The following is an 11,689-nucleotide window of genomic DNA, read 5'->3' as shown; positions in this document are numbered from 1 at the left end:
TGGCAAATACTGAAGTGGAAGCTCACAGTCATCTATTGGATGAAACACAGGGCCCCCATTGGAGGAGCTAGAGAAAGTACCCAAGAGCTAAAGGGTTCTGCACCCTGATAGGTAGAACAACAATATGAATTTACCAGTACCCCTGAGCTCATGTTGCTAGCTGTATAGGTTGCAGAAGATGGCCTGGTTGGCCATCATTGGGAGTAGAGGTTCCTTGGTCTTGCAAAGTATGCCCCAATACAAGGGAACACCAGGGCCTAGAAGTGGAAGTAGGTGGGTAGGGGAGCATGGGGGAGGGAGGGTACAGGGAAGTTTCGGGATAGCATTTGAAATGTAAATAAAGAAAATATCCACTAAAAATAAAAAATTAAAAAATAAATAAAAAAAATAATATTCAAAAAAAGAAAAAACTATACCATTGACTTTTTGTGGTTTTCATTTCTGTGTGTGTGTGTGTGTGTGTGTGTGTGTGTGTGTGTCTAGAGAACGATGTTGGGTGTTCCCTCAATAAATTTTAAAAGAAGGGCAAATTATTTATTTTTCATTCGTATAGTATATTCTGTCCCTTTCCTTCCCCCAACCCTCTCCCCTCCACCTCCCCTTTCCTGAAATCCACCTTCCGGGAAGCACTACTACTCTCAGAAAAGCACAGGCCTCCCAGGAACATCAACCAAATACAGCATAACAGGGGGCAATAAAACTCAGCACATGTTATCATATCAAGGCTTGGACAAGACATGGCAGGTCAGTGGAGGAAAAGGGTCCAAAAAGTAAGCAAAACATTCAGAGAAAGCCTTGCTACCACTGTTAGGAATCTTGCAAGAATGCCAGGCTACACAACCATAACATAAATACATAGGTCCTAGATCAGACCCACACTGCGCCTGTGCACTCTGTGGTAACCCATGTGTCCTTGTCAGTTGATTCTGGTCTCATGTTCTTTCTTTCTTTCCTTTTTTTATATATTGTCTTTATTTACATTTCAAATGTTATCCCCTTTCCTTGTTTCCCCTCTGAAATACCCTATCTCCTCCACCTTCCCCCTGCTCCCTAACCCACCCATTCCCAATCCTGGTCCTGGCATTACCCTATCCTGCATTAAGGGGGAAAAAGGAAGATTCTGGGAGGAAGAGAGGGACCTTGGAGGGAGAGAGGAAGGGGAGGAAATAAGGGAGGCAGTATCAGGTACTGGAAGGGATTGGAGAGAGGAATAGGAGGTTAAGAAATTGAAAAAAAAATTACATGGGGAGTGGAAGGATGAGGAACAGGGAATAGACCCTTGAGGCTCTCAGACATCAGGGAGATAGAACCTGTAGAGACCACCTCCAATAGATAGGTATGCCTCCCCCATGTCCCCCAAACCCAAAGGCGACCCCTGCCAATGCTCTCTGTCAAGGAATTGTGCCATCCACCCATCTCAAAGATTTTAACCAAGAAATGTTCCTGAGAAAAGGAAGAACAGGGACAAGAAATGAAGCAGAGACTGAAGGAAGGGCTGTCCAGGGACTTCCCTACCTGGGGATCCATCCTGTCTTCAGACACCAAACCAGACACTGTTCCTGTGGTCAAGAGGTGCTTGCAGACAGGAACTTGGAGTGATGTTTCTTTGGGAGGTGTGGCCAGCAACTGACCATTGGAGCCAACTATTACACTGAGCTCAGGGAACTCATTGCAGGAGCTTGCAGAAAAGCTGGAGGTGAAGAGGGGAATGGAATCCTATTGAAAAACAAAATCTGCTGGCCGGACCACCCAGTACTCCTAGACACTAGACCACCAACCCAGGAGTGTATAAGGAGGGATCTATAACTCCAGATACATTGTAGCAGAGAATGGCCTAACTGAAAGCAATGGGAGGCAAGGCCCTTGGTCCTATGGAGGTTTGATGTTCCAGTGTAGGGGGTTTCTCAATCAGTAGGTCAAGAAAGGGAGGGTGGTTGAAGGAGAATCCTCATCCAGGCACAGTGGGGGCTGAGAGTGCAGATGTATTTTGAGGGGTTAGTGGAGGGTAACCAGGAAGTGGCATATCATGTGAGATGTAACCCAATGGAATGATTAATAAATACATTTTTAAAACACACACGTAAACCAGGCATTTAATTTTACCAGTGAAGACTCAGTGGCAGTAGCCAGCTCAGAGAGTCAGTGAAAGCACCTAGCTGACCTTCCTACCCTGATGAACTCCCATTAGGAAAGCAGTCTTTATCCCTCCCCATACTGTCTAAAATATCCATCAAGTTAAAGTCCTTCTTTCTCAGGCCAGACAGTGGTGGTTCATGTCTTTAATCCCTGCACTTGGGAGGCAGAGGCAGGCAGATTTCAGAGTTCGAGGCCAGCCTGGTCTACAGAATGAGTTCCAGGACAGCCAGTGCTATACAGAGACATCTTGTCTCAACCCCCCCTCCCCCAAAAAGGCCATCCTTTTGTTTAATTATATTCATTCCCTTTCAACTGGTTAATTGCTCTACTTCTGGACATGGTGTTGACTTTAATTTGCTTTGCAATATATGTGAGTGATAGGGATGAACCACAGGACAAAAATGTACACTGAACAGAAAGCTCTTGGATTACAGGTCTGTGCTAGGGCTGAGCTACACCATAAAAAGGTGTTTTTCTTTTTTCATTTTCTTTTTCAAGAATTAACACAATCTTGAGGTTTACAATGTGACCAAATATCCTGCAGCATAGATTAACCATAATCCCTTTCTTTTAGAAATCAAGCTCTCTCACAAGTGTCCTGGTAGTTTCCAGGCATGTCTGAGTGCATCATCATGGGAACACGATGATTCCTAGGACATCAGAAATGGGGTCTTGAAGCAGTTTAAAAGGCAAAAGAAACCTAAAAAGCACCAAGCCACCCCTGATCCTTATCCTAAGGGATAAATTCCCCTTCCCCCTTCTCACATAATTTATGGCAAGATATCACCATTCTTGACCTTGGCTCAGTGTCCTATGTGCTGCTGAATGGAAGTGTTTATGTCCAAGGGTCAACAAACAATCCAAAGAAACACTGAATTCAGTTAAACACGGAAGGTTTATTAAATGCACACCCCATGACAGAACAACCAGGACAACAGCTGAAAACTGTATGCTAGATATTTCTTAGGGCCAGCTCCATGAAAAAAAAAAAAAAAAACCACAAAGAGCTCATGCACAAGGACTGGAAATGCTGCCCTTACTCAAGCCGATTTAAACATAATAGTTCATATTGACCTTGAATTTGAAAGGTCTTATGTGAAACATATAGATGTGGAAATTTATAAAGTTAACAGACCTCAGATCTCCACTCCTTTTTCATCTTAGTTGACTGCAACAAACTGCATTATCCTCGGCTGGTTCAACTCCCTCTTAGGAGCTTTCCTTATCATGTATACCATGGCTCTGGCATTTTTAACGTCTTTGAGTCTCCAAGGTAATTTCAATGATACAGCTTCTTGTTTCAGTGTCTGGGATTCCACTTGAACTTTTGGGCTCCTCCTAAGGGCTGGCATCACTTATACACCTCTGACCTCTGTAGCACTCTAAGTTCAGGTTGATCCACTCCACTACAGCTGCTGTTCTTGGTGATCATCCCATGGTACTGACAAATCCAATACACAAGGGTGTTCCACTCAAACTAGGCTTCACCAATAGCCTCTCATAGGCTCTCTTCATGGTGCCAAGCCTCAAATCCTTTTCATGACACCCTCAGTCCTGGGCCATCAACTACAGCTGAGGCTACACCTTCTCCAATGGTCTTCCATGATCTCTCACAATGCCAAGCATCAGCTGTTCTTCATGACACCTCATGCCTTCCAAACCAGTGCCACCTGGGTGACTCTTCCACATTACCAAGTCCAGAAGCTGCATGAAGTACAACCTTGCCTGTCTCTGAAACACAGCTTCTTTGTGCTCTAAGAAAACAATTCCCATATTTCAATTCAGTGATGCTGGTCTCTTCTTAATCATTGCTAATATCTTAGCTCCAGCTAACCCGAATCAAATGTCCCAGTAGTTCCTTCCATTCCTAAGTCTAGAGCCAGAGCCACATGGCTGAAGGTGCCGAGTTCGGCTGCTTACAGGAACTAGAACATGACCCTCTTGTACTATTACATTATCACTGGCTTTGTTTTCCAAATCCTTCACTGCCTAAGCTAGGCTATTCTGGTTCTTGCCCTGTAGATTGACCTTGAAAGGCATAGATCAACATGCCTGTCTCCTGGGATTAAAGGTGTGCATCACCATGCCTGAATCTAATTTAGATGGTTAGAGTCTGACCCCAAGGTCCCACTTCCTTAATCTGTTATCTCCTAACATAGGATTTTGCTCCATTTCACGTCCTGGTGCCCCTTTAATACTCAAACCATGTATTTTATATTTTTCCTTTCTAAGCTTGCTATGCTTGTTAAAACTTATCTTTCTAAGACTTAACCAGAGAACAAAGTCTCTGCTGGGCTTTTCTGAAACTTCCCTTGTCAATGCAATTAATCTGAGGCTCTTCACCTTAGTCTCAGGCAGACTTGTCAGTCTAGGACAAAAACTAGCCACATTCTTCATCAAAATATGACAAAAACAGTCTTTCTGCCACATTCTGAAATTCTTCTCCTTTGAAATCTCTTGGGCCAGGTCAACACAGTTCAAATAACTCCCAGCAAAAAAGTATTCCATATTCCTACTAGGATGACCCATTAAGCCACTTTTAAAGCATTCCTCTGTGTTCCAAATCCAAAGTCCCTAAATCTACATTCTTCAAATGAAAGCATGGTCAGTCCTATCCCAGCAATGCCCCATTCCCTGGTACCAACTTCTGTCTTTTTTTTTTTTTCAAACCTGTGCAATTTCTTTCTTGGGACTAACATACATAAGAAACCTGAGTAGTCACTTTCACAAAATGTGATTGTGCTAGAAAGTGTTGTTTGATGCCTTCTAGATCACAGGCCTGACAGGCCCATGAAGAAGCCACTTTATCTTCTGATAAGTAAAACACTCTAGAGTCCAAATTCCTGGCTTACAACTATCTGGTAGAGCTGGTGGAAAAGCAGGAAGGGACATGCTTTCCCAAGTCCAGAACTTAGGCCACCAGAGTGAGAGCAGCCTGTCCTATGGCTGCAACACCCAGTAAAGCCCCATGACAGCACCGTCCAATCAACTGTGAAATGAATGCTGAGGAGGACATGTTGTCTCCGAGGCCAGCTGCAGAGGAAACAAGTTAAGGGAAATATATAAGCTGCAGCCTTCTGGATCTCTTCTCCTCGTTCCTCAGGCATTCAGTGAGACCTGACTGTACAAAGACAGAGAATCTTCCAGTACAGTATGCTGGCCATATCGGGGAAGGACTCCCAATTCCTCCATGTACCCACCTGACTGTCCCACTATATATACAATACAGTCACCACAAAAAAAAATAATAATCTTAATTTGGCAACATGAAACTTCTGTAAACTGGACCAGCTCCAAAAACATTAATACTAAAGTAGTCCCTTCACCAAATATATACCTGAGATTAGCTGCTCATGAAAGTTTAAAGGCACCACTCCAGCATTACATGTACACTCCACCCAAGTTTAAATTGATTTTCCCTGGACAAGAGTCTTGGGATTTGGAGAAGCCAGCAAGAACTCCAGGTATATTGCTGTGGGTAAGTTTGTCAGCTGTGCAGATGATCCCAGCTACAGGCCAGCCAGTTATCTAAAGAGTATGCACCTAAGGCTTATACTGTTCAGCTCTGAGGAAGGCTTGATTCACAGTGAAGAGGTGGAACCGGAAGACAGGACAGAGATTTACAGCATTCATTCCTCCAAATCTGCCAGGCCTGACTTATGGTCTCCACAAGCAGCCGTCCACTTCCTTAGGGCTTAGGTCCTCCCTAGACTAGCTCTGATCCAGAGGAAGTATTGGGATTTTATGAGTCAGCAACTGTTCTGGTGACTCCACAGGCGCCCAGGTCTTTTGGAATAAGGACTGTGACTGGACTGGATGCATTTGCAATCCCGTTGGTCTGTGTACTTCTTGAAATGTGCCTCTTAATCTGCTTCAAGTGCCAGTCTGCTCCATCATCGAAGCCTGAAAGTGACCTAGGCCCTCGATGTGACAGAAGTTGAGGGAACTCTCTGGAGAGAGGCCATTGGGTTGGGTGGCTACTGGGTGGGGATGTGGATGGGCAGGCACAGAGGATGGGTATGCCCTGCGGTGAAAATGACTGGCTGATCACTGAGGAGTGTATGGAGACCCTGTCTGCAGCATCACACTGTGGGGTGGGAAAGCAGATGAACCAAAAGTCATTCCTGAACTCAGAGATGGTGGTGGAGTTCCATAAAGATAGACACTGGTTGACAGTGAGTTCTGCCACTTGGGAGCTGCATCATGGTTGTCGAGATCTAGAATTTTGGGAGACTCTCTGGCCTCTCCAACAGATTCATCCATCTTTTCTTCTTTTGGACCAGAATTGTGTCCATCAGGAGGAACAACCTTAGCAGTCACTGCATCCATTTGAGTTGGAGGAGTTAAGGCAGAATTTAGTGTCTCACAACCTTGCAGACTAGACAGGACAATCTTCTCTGGGAAGAGGGAGCATGGAGGGTGACTCCCTGGGGGTCCACTTGGGCTTCTCTGGGAAGGGAGAGATCTCTGCCAATCAGAAAAGCCCTGTGGACATGTATAATGAGGAGTCCTCTGATAGGGGTGGTAGGAAGGCAGAGAAGAAGGCTGGTAGGTATATCTCATTCCTTGCTGAGGATGGTACCTAGGAAAGAGTCCAGGTTGGGGACCATTATCCTGGAACCCCCTGGGAGGAAAGGACTGAGGCTGTGATCCTGAGGACTTTCCTCCCATCATAGAGCCCAAGCCTTGCAAACTTGGACTCATAGAGTACTGTGTAGCTGAGTTAGAGTATTCTATGCCAGGCATGTATAAGGGAGAAAACTGGTTCACCTTGCCTGCCATCCAACTGGGATCTGTGCAAAGAGGTGTAGTAGCATTCGGTCCTATGCATAGCATGGCTTCTTGCAATGTTTTACCCCTGGGGCAGATTGGCTTTTCTGGACCACTACCATCAAGGCCCTTCCCCTCTGACCTACAGGGAGATGCTTCACCAAGGACCTCATTTTCAGGTAGATTCCCCATCTCTGCCACTATGGAGAAGTCTCTCAAACAGCCTTGCACAGCTGGGCTGCTGTAGCTATTGTCCAAAGGCCAGGTGTTCTTGTTCTTTGATGTGTTAGAAGTGTCTGTAGAGTCTGAAGCATCACTATTGAGTCAGAAGTCCTCTGTTTCCCTTTCTTGTGGTGAGCTTTGCCTGGTACCGCTGGCTTGCAAGGGAGGTGCAGGGTGTGTAGTTGTTTGAGGTATATCCCCTCTGAAGAACAAATGCTTGCTGCTTTCTCTTCATGTCCAGGCAAAGGCTCTGGGTCTTCCTCAGGCTCTTGTGTTTCAGTCATCTCCTGTGTACTCCCAGGGTTTTCCAATGCAGTCTTGGGCTCTGACACACATACTGATGACAAATGAGCTACCTTTGGAGAGGGACCAGTTATTGGGGAGGAGTGCGCTGGAGGGGGGTGGTAAGGCATACCTGGGGGAAAGACTCCGGAGGGGAGCTGCTTCATGGCAATCATTTGAGGGCTGTCCATCATGGATTCCCCTACTTGTGCCCCCCGGGGCACCTGGGAGGGCCCTCTGAATCCAGGACTTGGTGCTGGAGTTGGAGGTGTCTGCAAACCATGTCCATCAGACTTACAGGGTGGCTGCATATACCCTGAGGAAGGAACACCATGAGGTAGAAAGCTTGACTGTTTAGTCCACTGGTTTGGTGGGATAGGTTGTCTCATCACTCGGCCATCCATCACATGACCAATGTTATGAGGGTGGTGAGAGGGTCCTGGACCCAGGTGGGGCTTCTCAACTGGCCCCAAACATCCAGGGTTTACAGTACCATGGTTCCCATTCCAAACAGCAGGGTGTCCTCGATTTAGATACTTGTATGAATGATAAATATGACCAGGAGGAATTTCAGACCTTTCAGGAAAGTCTGGGGGTCGGGCTGGAGTCCCACCATGCCTAGAAGGAATAAATCCTGCCTGGAATGGAGCTGGTGGATACATGTTTCCAACTTGACTGGGACAATTCATCTGCCAAAGCTGTAAGGATGGGACATGTGACACCATATTGGAAAGGTCTGAAGCACTGAGCAGGGATCCCCAATGGTTACTAATTCCAACTGGAGACTGTATAGCAAAGGTTGGGTGTTGCAAGGGCTCCTCTGGGGGCACCTCTGGAATTCGAGAGGAGCCATGTAAGTTGATGGGTTCTGATCCTTGAAGAGAGCCAAACATTCCTGGTGCTGCTGGCTTCATCTGGTTTAAAAGGGATGCGTGACTAGGCACCCTACCACAATGCAGGGGGCAAGAAAAGCCTTGGCCATTTGATGTGCCGACCTCTGGAGGGAGTTGTATGGAACTGCTGCTCTGATTGTCCCCTGAGGAGGCAGCTCAGTGTGCTGTGGGCAATGATTTTCCCCCATTCTTTACTGGTGGCTGTTTCCTGCTCTACACTTCTGTGTTTCTTGAGAGAGTCCAAACATGGCTTCCACTATTTCTACCAGACTGACTCCTTATTTTTTAGCATTTTTCATTCTCTTTGATCGAAAATTCTTCATCTGTGTTTCCATCTTCACCAGGAAAGTGTTTTGTCATGGCCCGATGGAAACACTGCTCTAAATTGTCAGACATCTTGGTATATTCATTACTGTCACCATTGTATTTTCGGCAATTTTTGAACATGGTCTTCGTGACATTTACAAATTCCTCCCTGGTAAACTATGAACCTCCATTTAATTTCTTCTCCATGCTTGAAATATCCATGGGGGTCTTAATAATCTGGTAATAGTTGGGGGCATAAGATTCATCCACAGGTTCCAAGAAGGGCCAGGAATTCTTGTGAGCCTTCGCCACATCTAGAACTTTTACATGGCTGTGAAATCGTCATCCAATTCAAAGAGGTACTTGGTCTTCTTCAATTCCCTTATAGGAGAATTCAGATCCAAATGGGAAAGTTCTGGGGGTAGCTCCTTGCCTTTAGCCAATAGCCATGCTCATTCTTCCCTGAGCTTTCTCTTCTTAGCCCAGACTTCCACTGCCTTGACCTTTTTCCTCCTTTTCCTGCATTCTCTCCTCCTTTAACATCTGATCTTGCTCCTTCTTCTGCACTGCAAGAAAGATTGGTCGTTCCTCCTCCTCCCACCTGTGCTTCTGTTTTTCTATCTTGGTGAGCATGGGAGTTTCCTCTAGCTTGATGAATTGGATGGGCAGGTGGACAGATATAAACCTGTGTTGCAGCTCTGGCTTTGTGCCCTGTGGACATTTTCCCTTCTGAGCAATCATGTTGCAGATTTCAGGCAGGAAGTCCTGCTAAGGAGCTTGTAGAGTTGCTGCTCTTGGAGAGAGGTCGGCTCTCAGGAAGCTCTCAGTAACCTGTCTCCATTCTTCTGTTAGACACAGGATCCACCAAGTACCTTGGCCTGCCCCTCCGGATCCATTTCTTTTGTGTAGGTCAGACGTCAAGGAGTTTTCTTCCTGCTTTTCACTGGATATAATCTCCTCCTGTAGTTTTTTTTTTTTCCTTTTGCAGGCCTTCCTCTTCTTTTGTCTGTTTTTCCTGGAACATTTGAGACATTTTTTTTTTTTTTGCCTTTCACTTTCCCTGCTCAAGGAGAGTTCTCCATTGGACCTTCCGTGTACTAGGTCTTCTTTGTACATTTGTGTCCCATAGAAGTACCAGTACAGTGCACCTGAATTGTCTTCACCTAGAGGTTCAACTCGGAGACTGTCTGCATCCAGACCCTTGAGAAGATCAAAGACATCATCTGCAACAAGCGGGTAATCACAGAGGAGATGCAGGATCTCTACTCATGTACACAGAGGAAGGTTTGAAAACTGGGATCTCTCAGAGGATTGGGCTTTCCTTCTTCAAGCTCACAACCTTAGTTAACAATATCTTCCAAGTAGCTGTGGAATGTCTGAGACGTGATACCTCTTCGCTAATAGCAGCCTTGAAGCAGGCAGGCAATCAGATCACTGATAAATACCAAGTCATCTCTGTGAAGAGCTGCCTCTAACTCCTCGATCTCGAAGTTGAGCAGGCATAACGCCTTGTGAAAGAACAAGCAGAATTGTGCGATGGCTGGGACTTCCCACCAGGAGCAGAGCACGCCCAGCATGGCCATGCAGCCTTCCTCTGGGCACATCTCCCTGCTGTGATTACTCACTCACTCTTGCTTGCTTCAATCTTGCTTGCTAGCTCCAACTCTGGCCATGGGGCAGCGCCTCTCACTCAGCAAATGGCAGCTCCCTCAGCTTAGCAAGAGCTCAAGCAGAGGCAGGCCAGGACAGGGGTAGTGCACTGGGGGAGTAGCTTGCAAACTCGCTCAAGCAGCCGCATGCTTGCCCCCTCCCTCAATGGCTGTCCCAACATCTGATTTAGTTATGGTTTTACTGCTGGGAACAGACACTATGACTAGGGCAAGACTTATAAAAACATTTCATTGGGGCGGGCTTACACGTTCAGAGGCTCAGTCAATTATCATCAAGCATGGCAGCATCCACACAGGCATGGCACGAGCAGAGCTGACAGTTCCACATCTTCACCCAAAGGCTGCTAGTAAAAGACCCATTTCCAGGCACCTAGGATGAGAGTATTAAGCCCACACACACAGTGACATGCCTACTGCAAACAGGTCACACCTATTCCAACAATGCTACCCATCCAAATGGTGCCACTCTCTGGTACAAGAGTATACAAACCATCACAACTTGGAAGCATATTATGGCAAAAGCATGAAATAGACTGACGGCTGCCATGTAACAAATTTCCTACAGATATGGTAAGGGGGCAAGCCTTACCAGAGAGAACTTTGTATCATTAGGAAAGATGTCTGCATGATGTTAGCATGTTTATACAAGGTCCATGGCCTCAACAGGAGCACTTTCAAGGAGGACAGAGAATGTGTGTTTTACTTGAAATAAAGGGCTTCAGCACTGTGTCTCATACTGGTCGGTGCCGATTTCACCTCACTCTATCCATGCAGAGGAACCCAAGTTGTCCTCCCACCTTCCTTTTGAGCAAGGTATAGGCACAAAAAGACCAGGACGCAGAGCTGGTGTCCAATTCCTCAGATATGCTCAATTTTTAACTAATGTTTAAACAAATACAGTGTGGTCACTTATTATTGATAGTCTTCACATCTTACTGAGGGCACCAACTGCTTGACTACAACCAACTCTCTAAATAGTCTGCGCCCTGGGACATATATCAAGATCAATCTGGCATGGAGGTGCGTGCACACTTTCCTGTACTGAACATAGAAAGGTGGAGGTAGAAGTTTGATGTATGGTAAATTGGCCACCAAGTTCACATTGTTTTCCTGGATTTCATCTCAGGACAAGGATGTGGAGAGTCTCTGATGGCTTCTGTCTAGCCCCTTGAAAGGTTCTCTGAGCTTTGGCCTCAGCACTTAATACTTCCTGCTGGGTCAGCAACACTAAAGGAAGCTAAGATTGTCATGAGCACCGTATCACGCTACCAGCAGTGGATATTAATCAGTTGTTCAGATGATGATACTCACTTTCATTTTTTCCTAATGTGGGCTAAGGGAAACAGAGAACATAGTCCTTAGAATGGAAAGATCATTCTCACTTCTCCATCTTCCCAGAAAGAAAGACTG

General features: G+C 45.8%; 1 pseudogene; it reads right to left on the bottom strand.

Annotated features, from left to right (window-relative positions):
* Positions 1–5,847: 5,847 nt before the first annotated feature.
* Positions 5,848–10,213, bottom strand: LOC147005009 (chromatin remodeling regulator CECR2-like; annotated as a pseudogene).
* Positions 10,214–11,689: the final 1,476 nt, after the last annotated feature.

Source organism: Mus caroli, unplaced genomic scaffold (genome assembly GCF_978045245.1).
Source record: "Mus caroli unplaced genomic scaffold, Mus_caroli_1 scaffold_4, whole genome shotgun sequence".
Taxonomy (NCBI): domain Eukaryota; kingdom Metazoa; phylum Chordata; class Mammalia; order Rodentia; family Muridae; genus Mus; species Mus caroli.
This window is presented reverse-complemented; position numbering and strand designations above follow the sequence as displayed.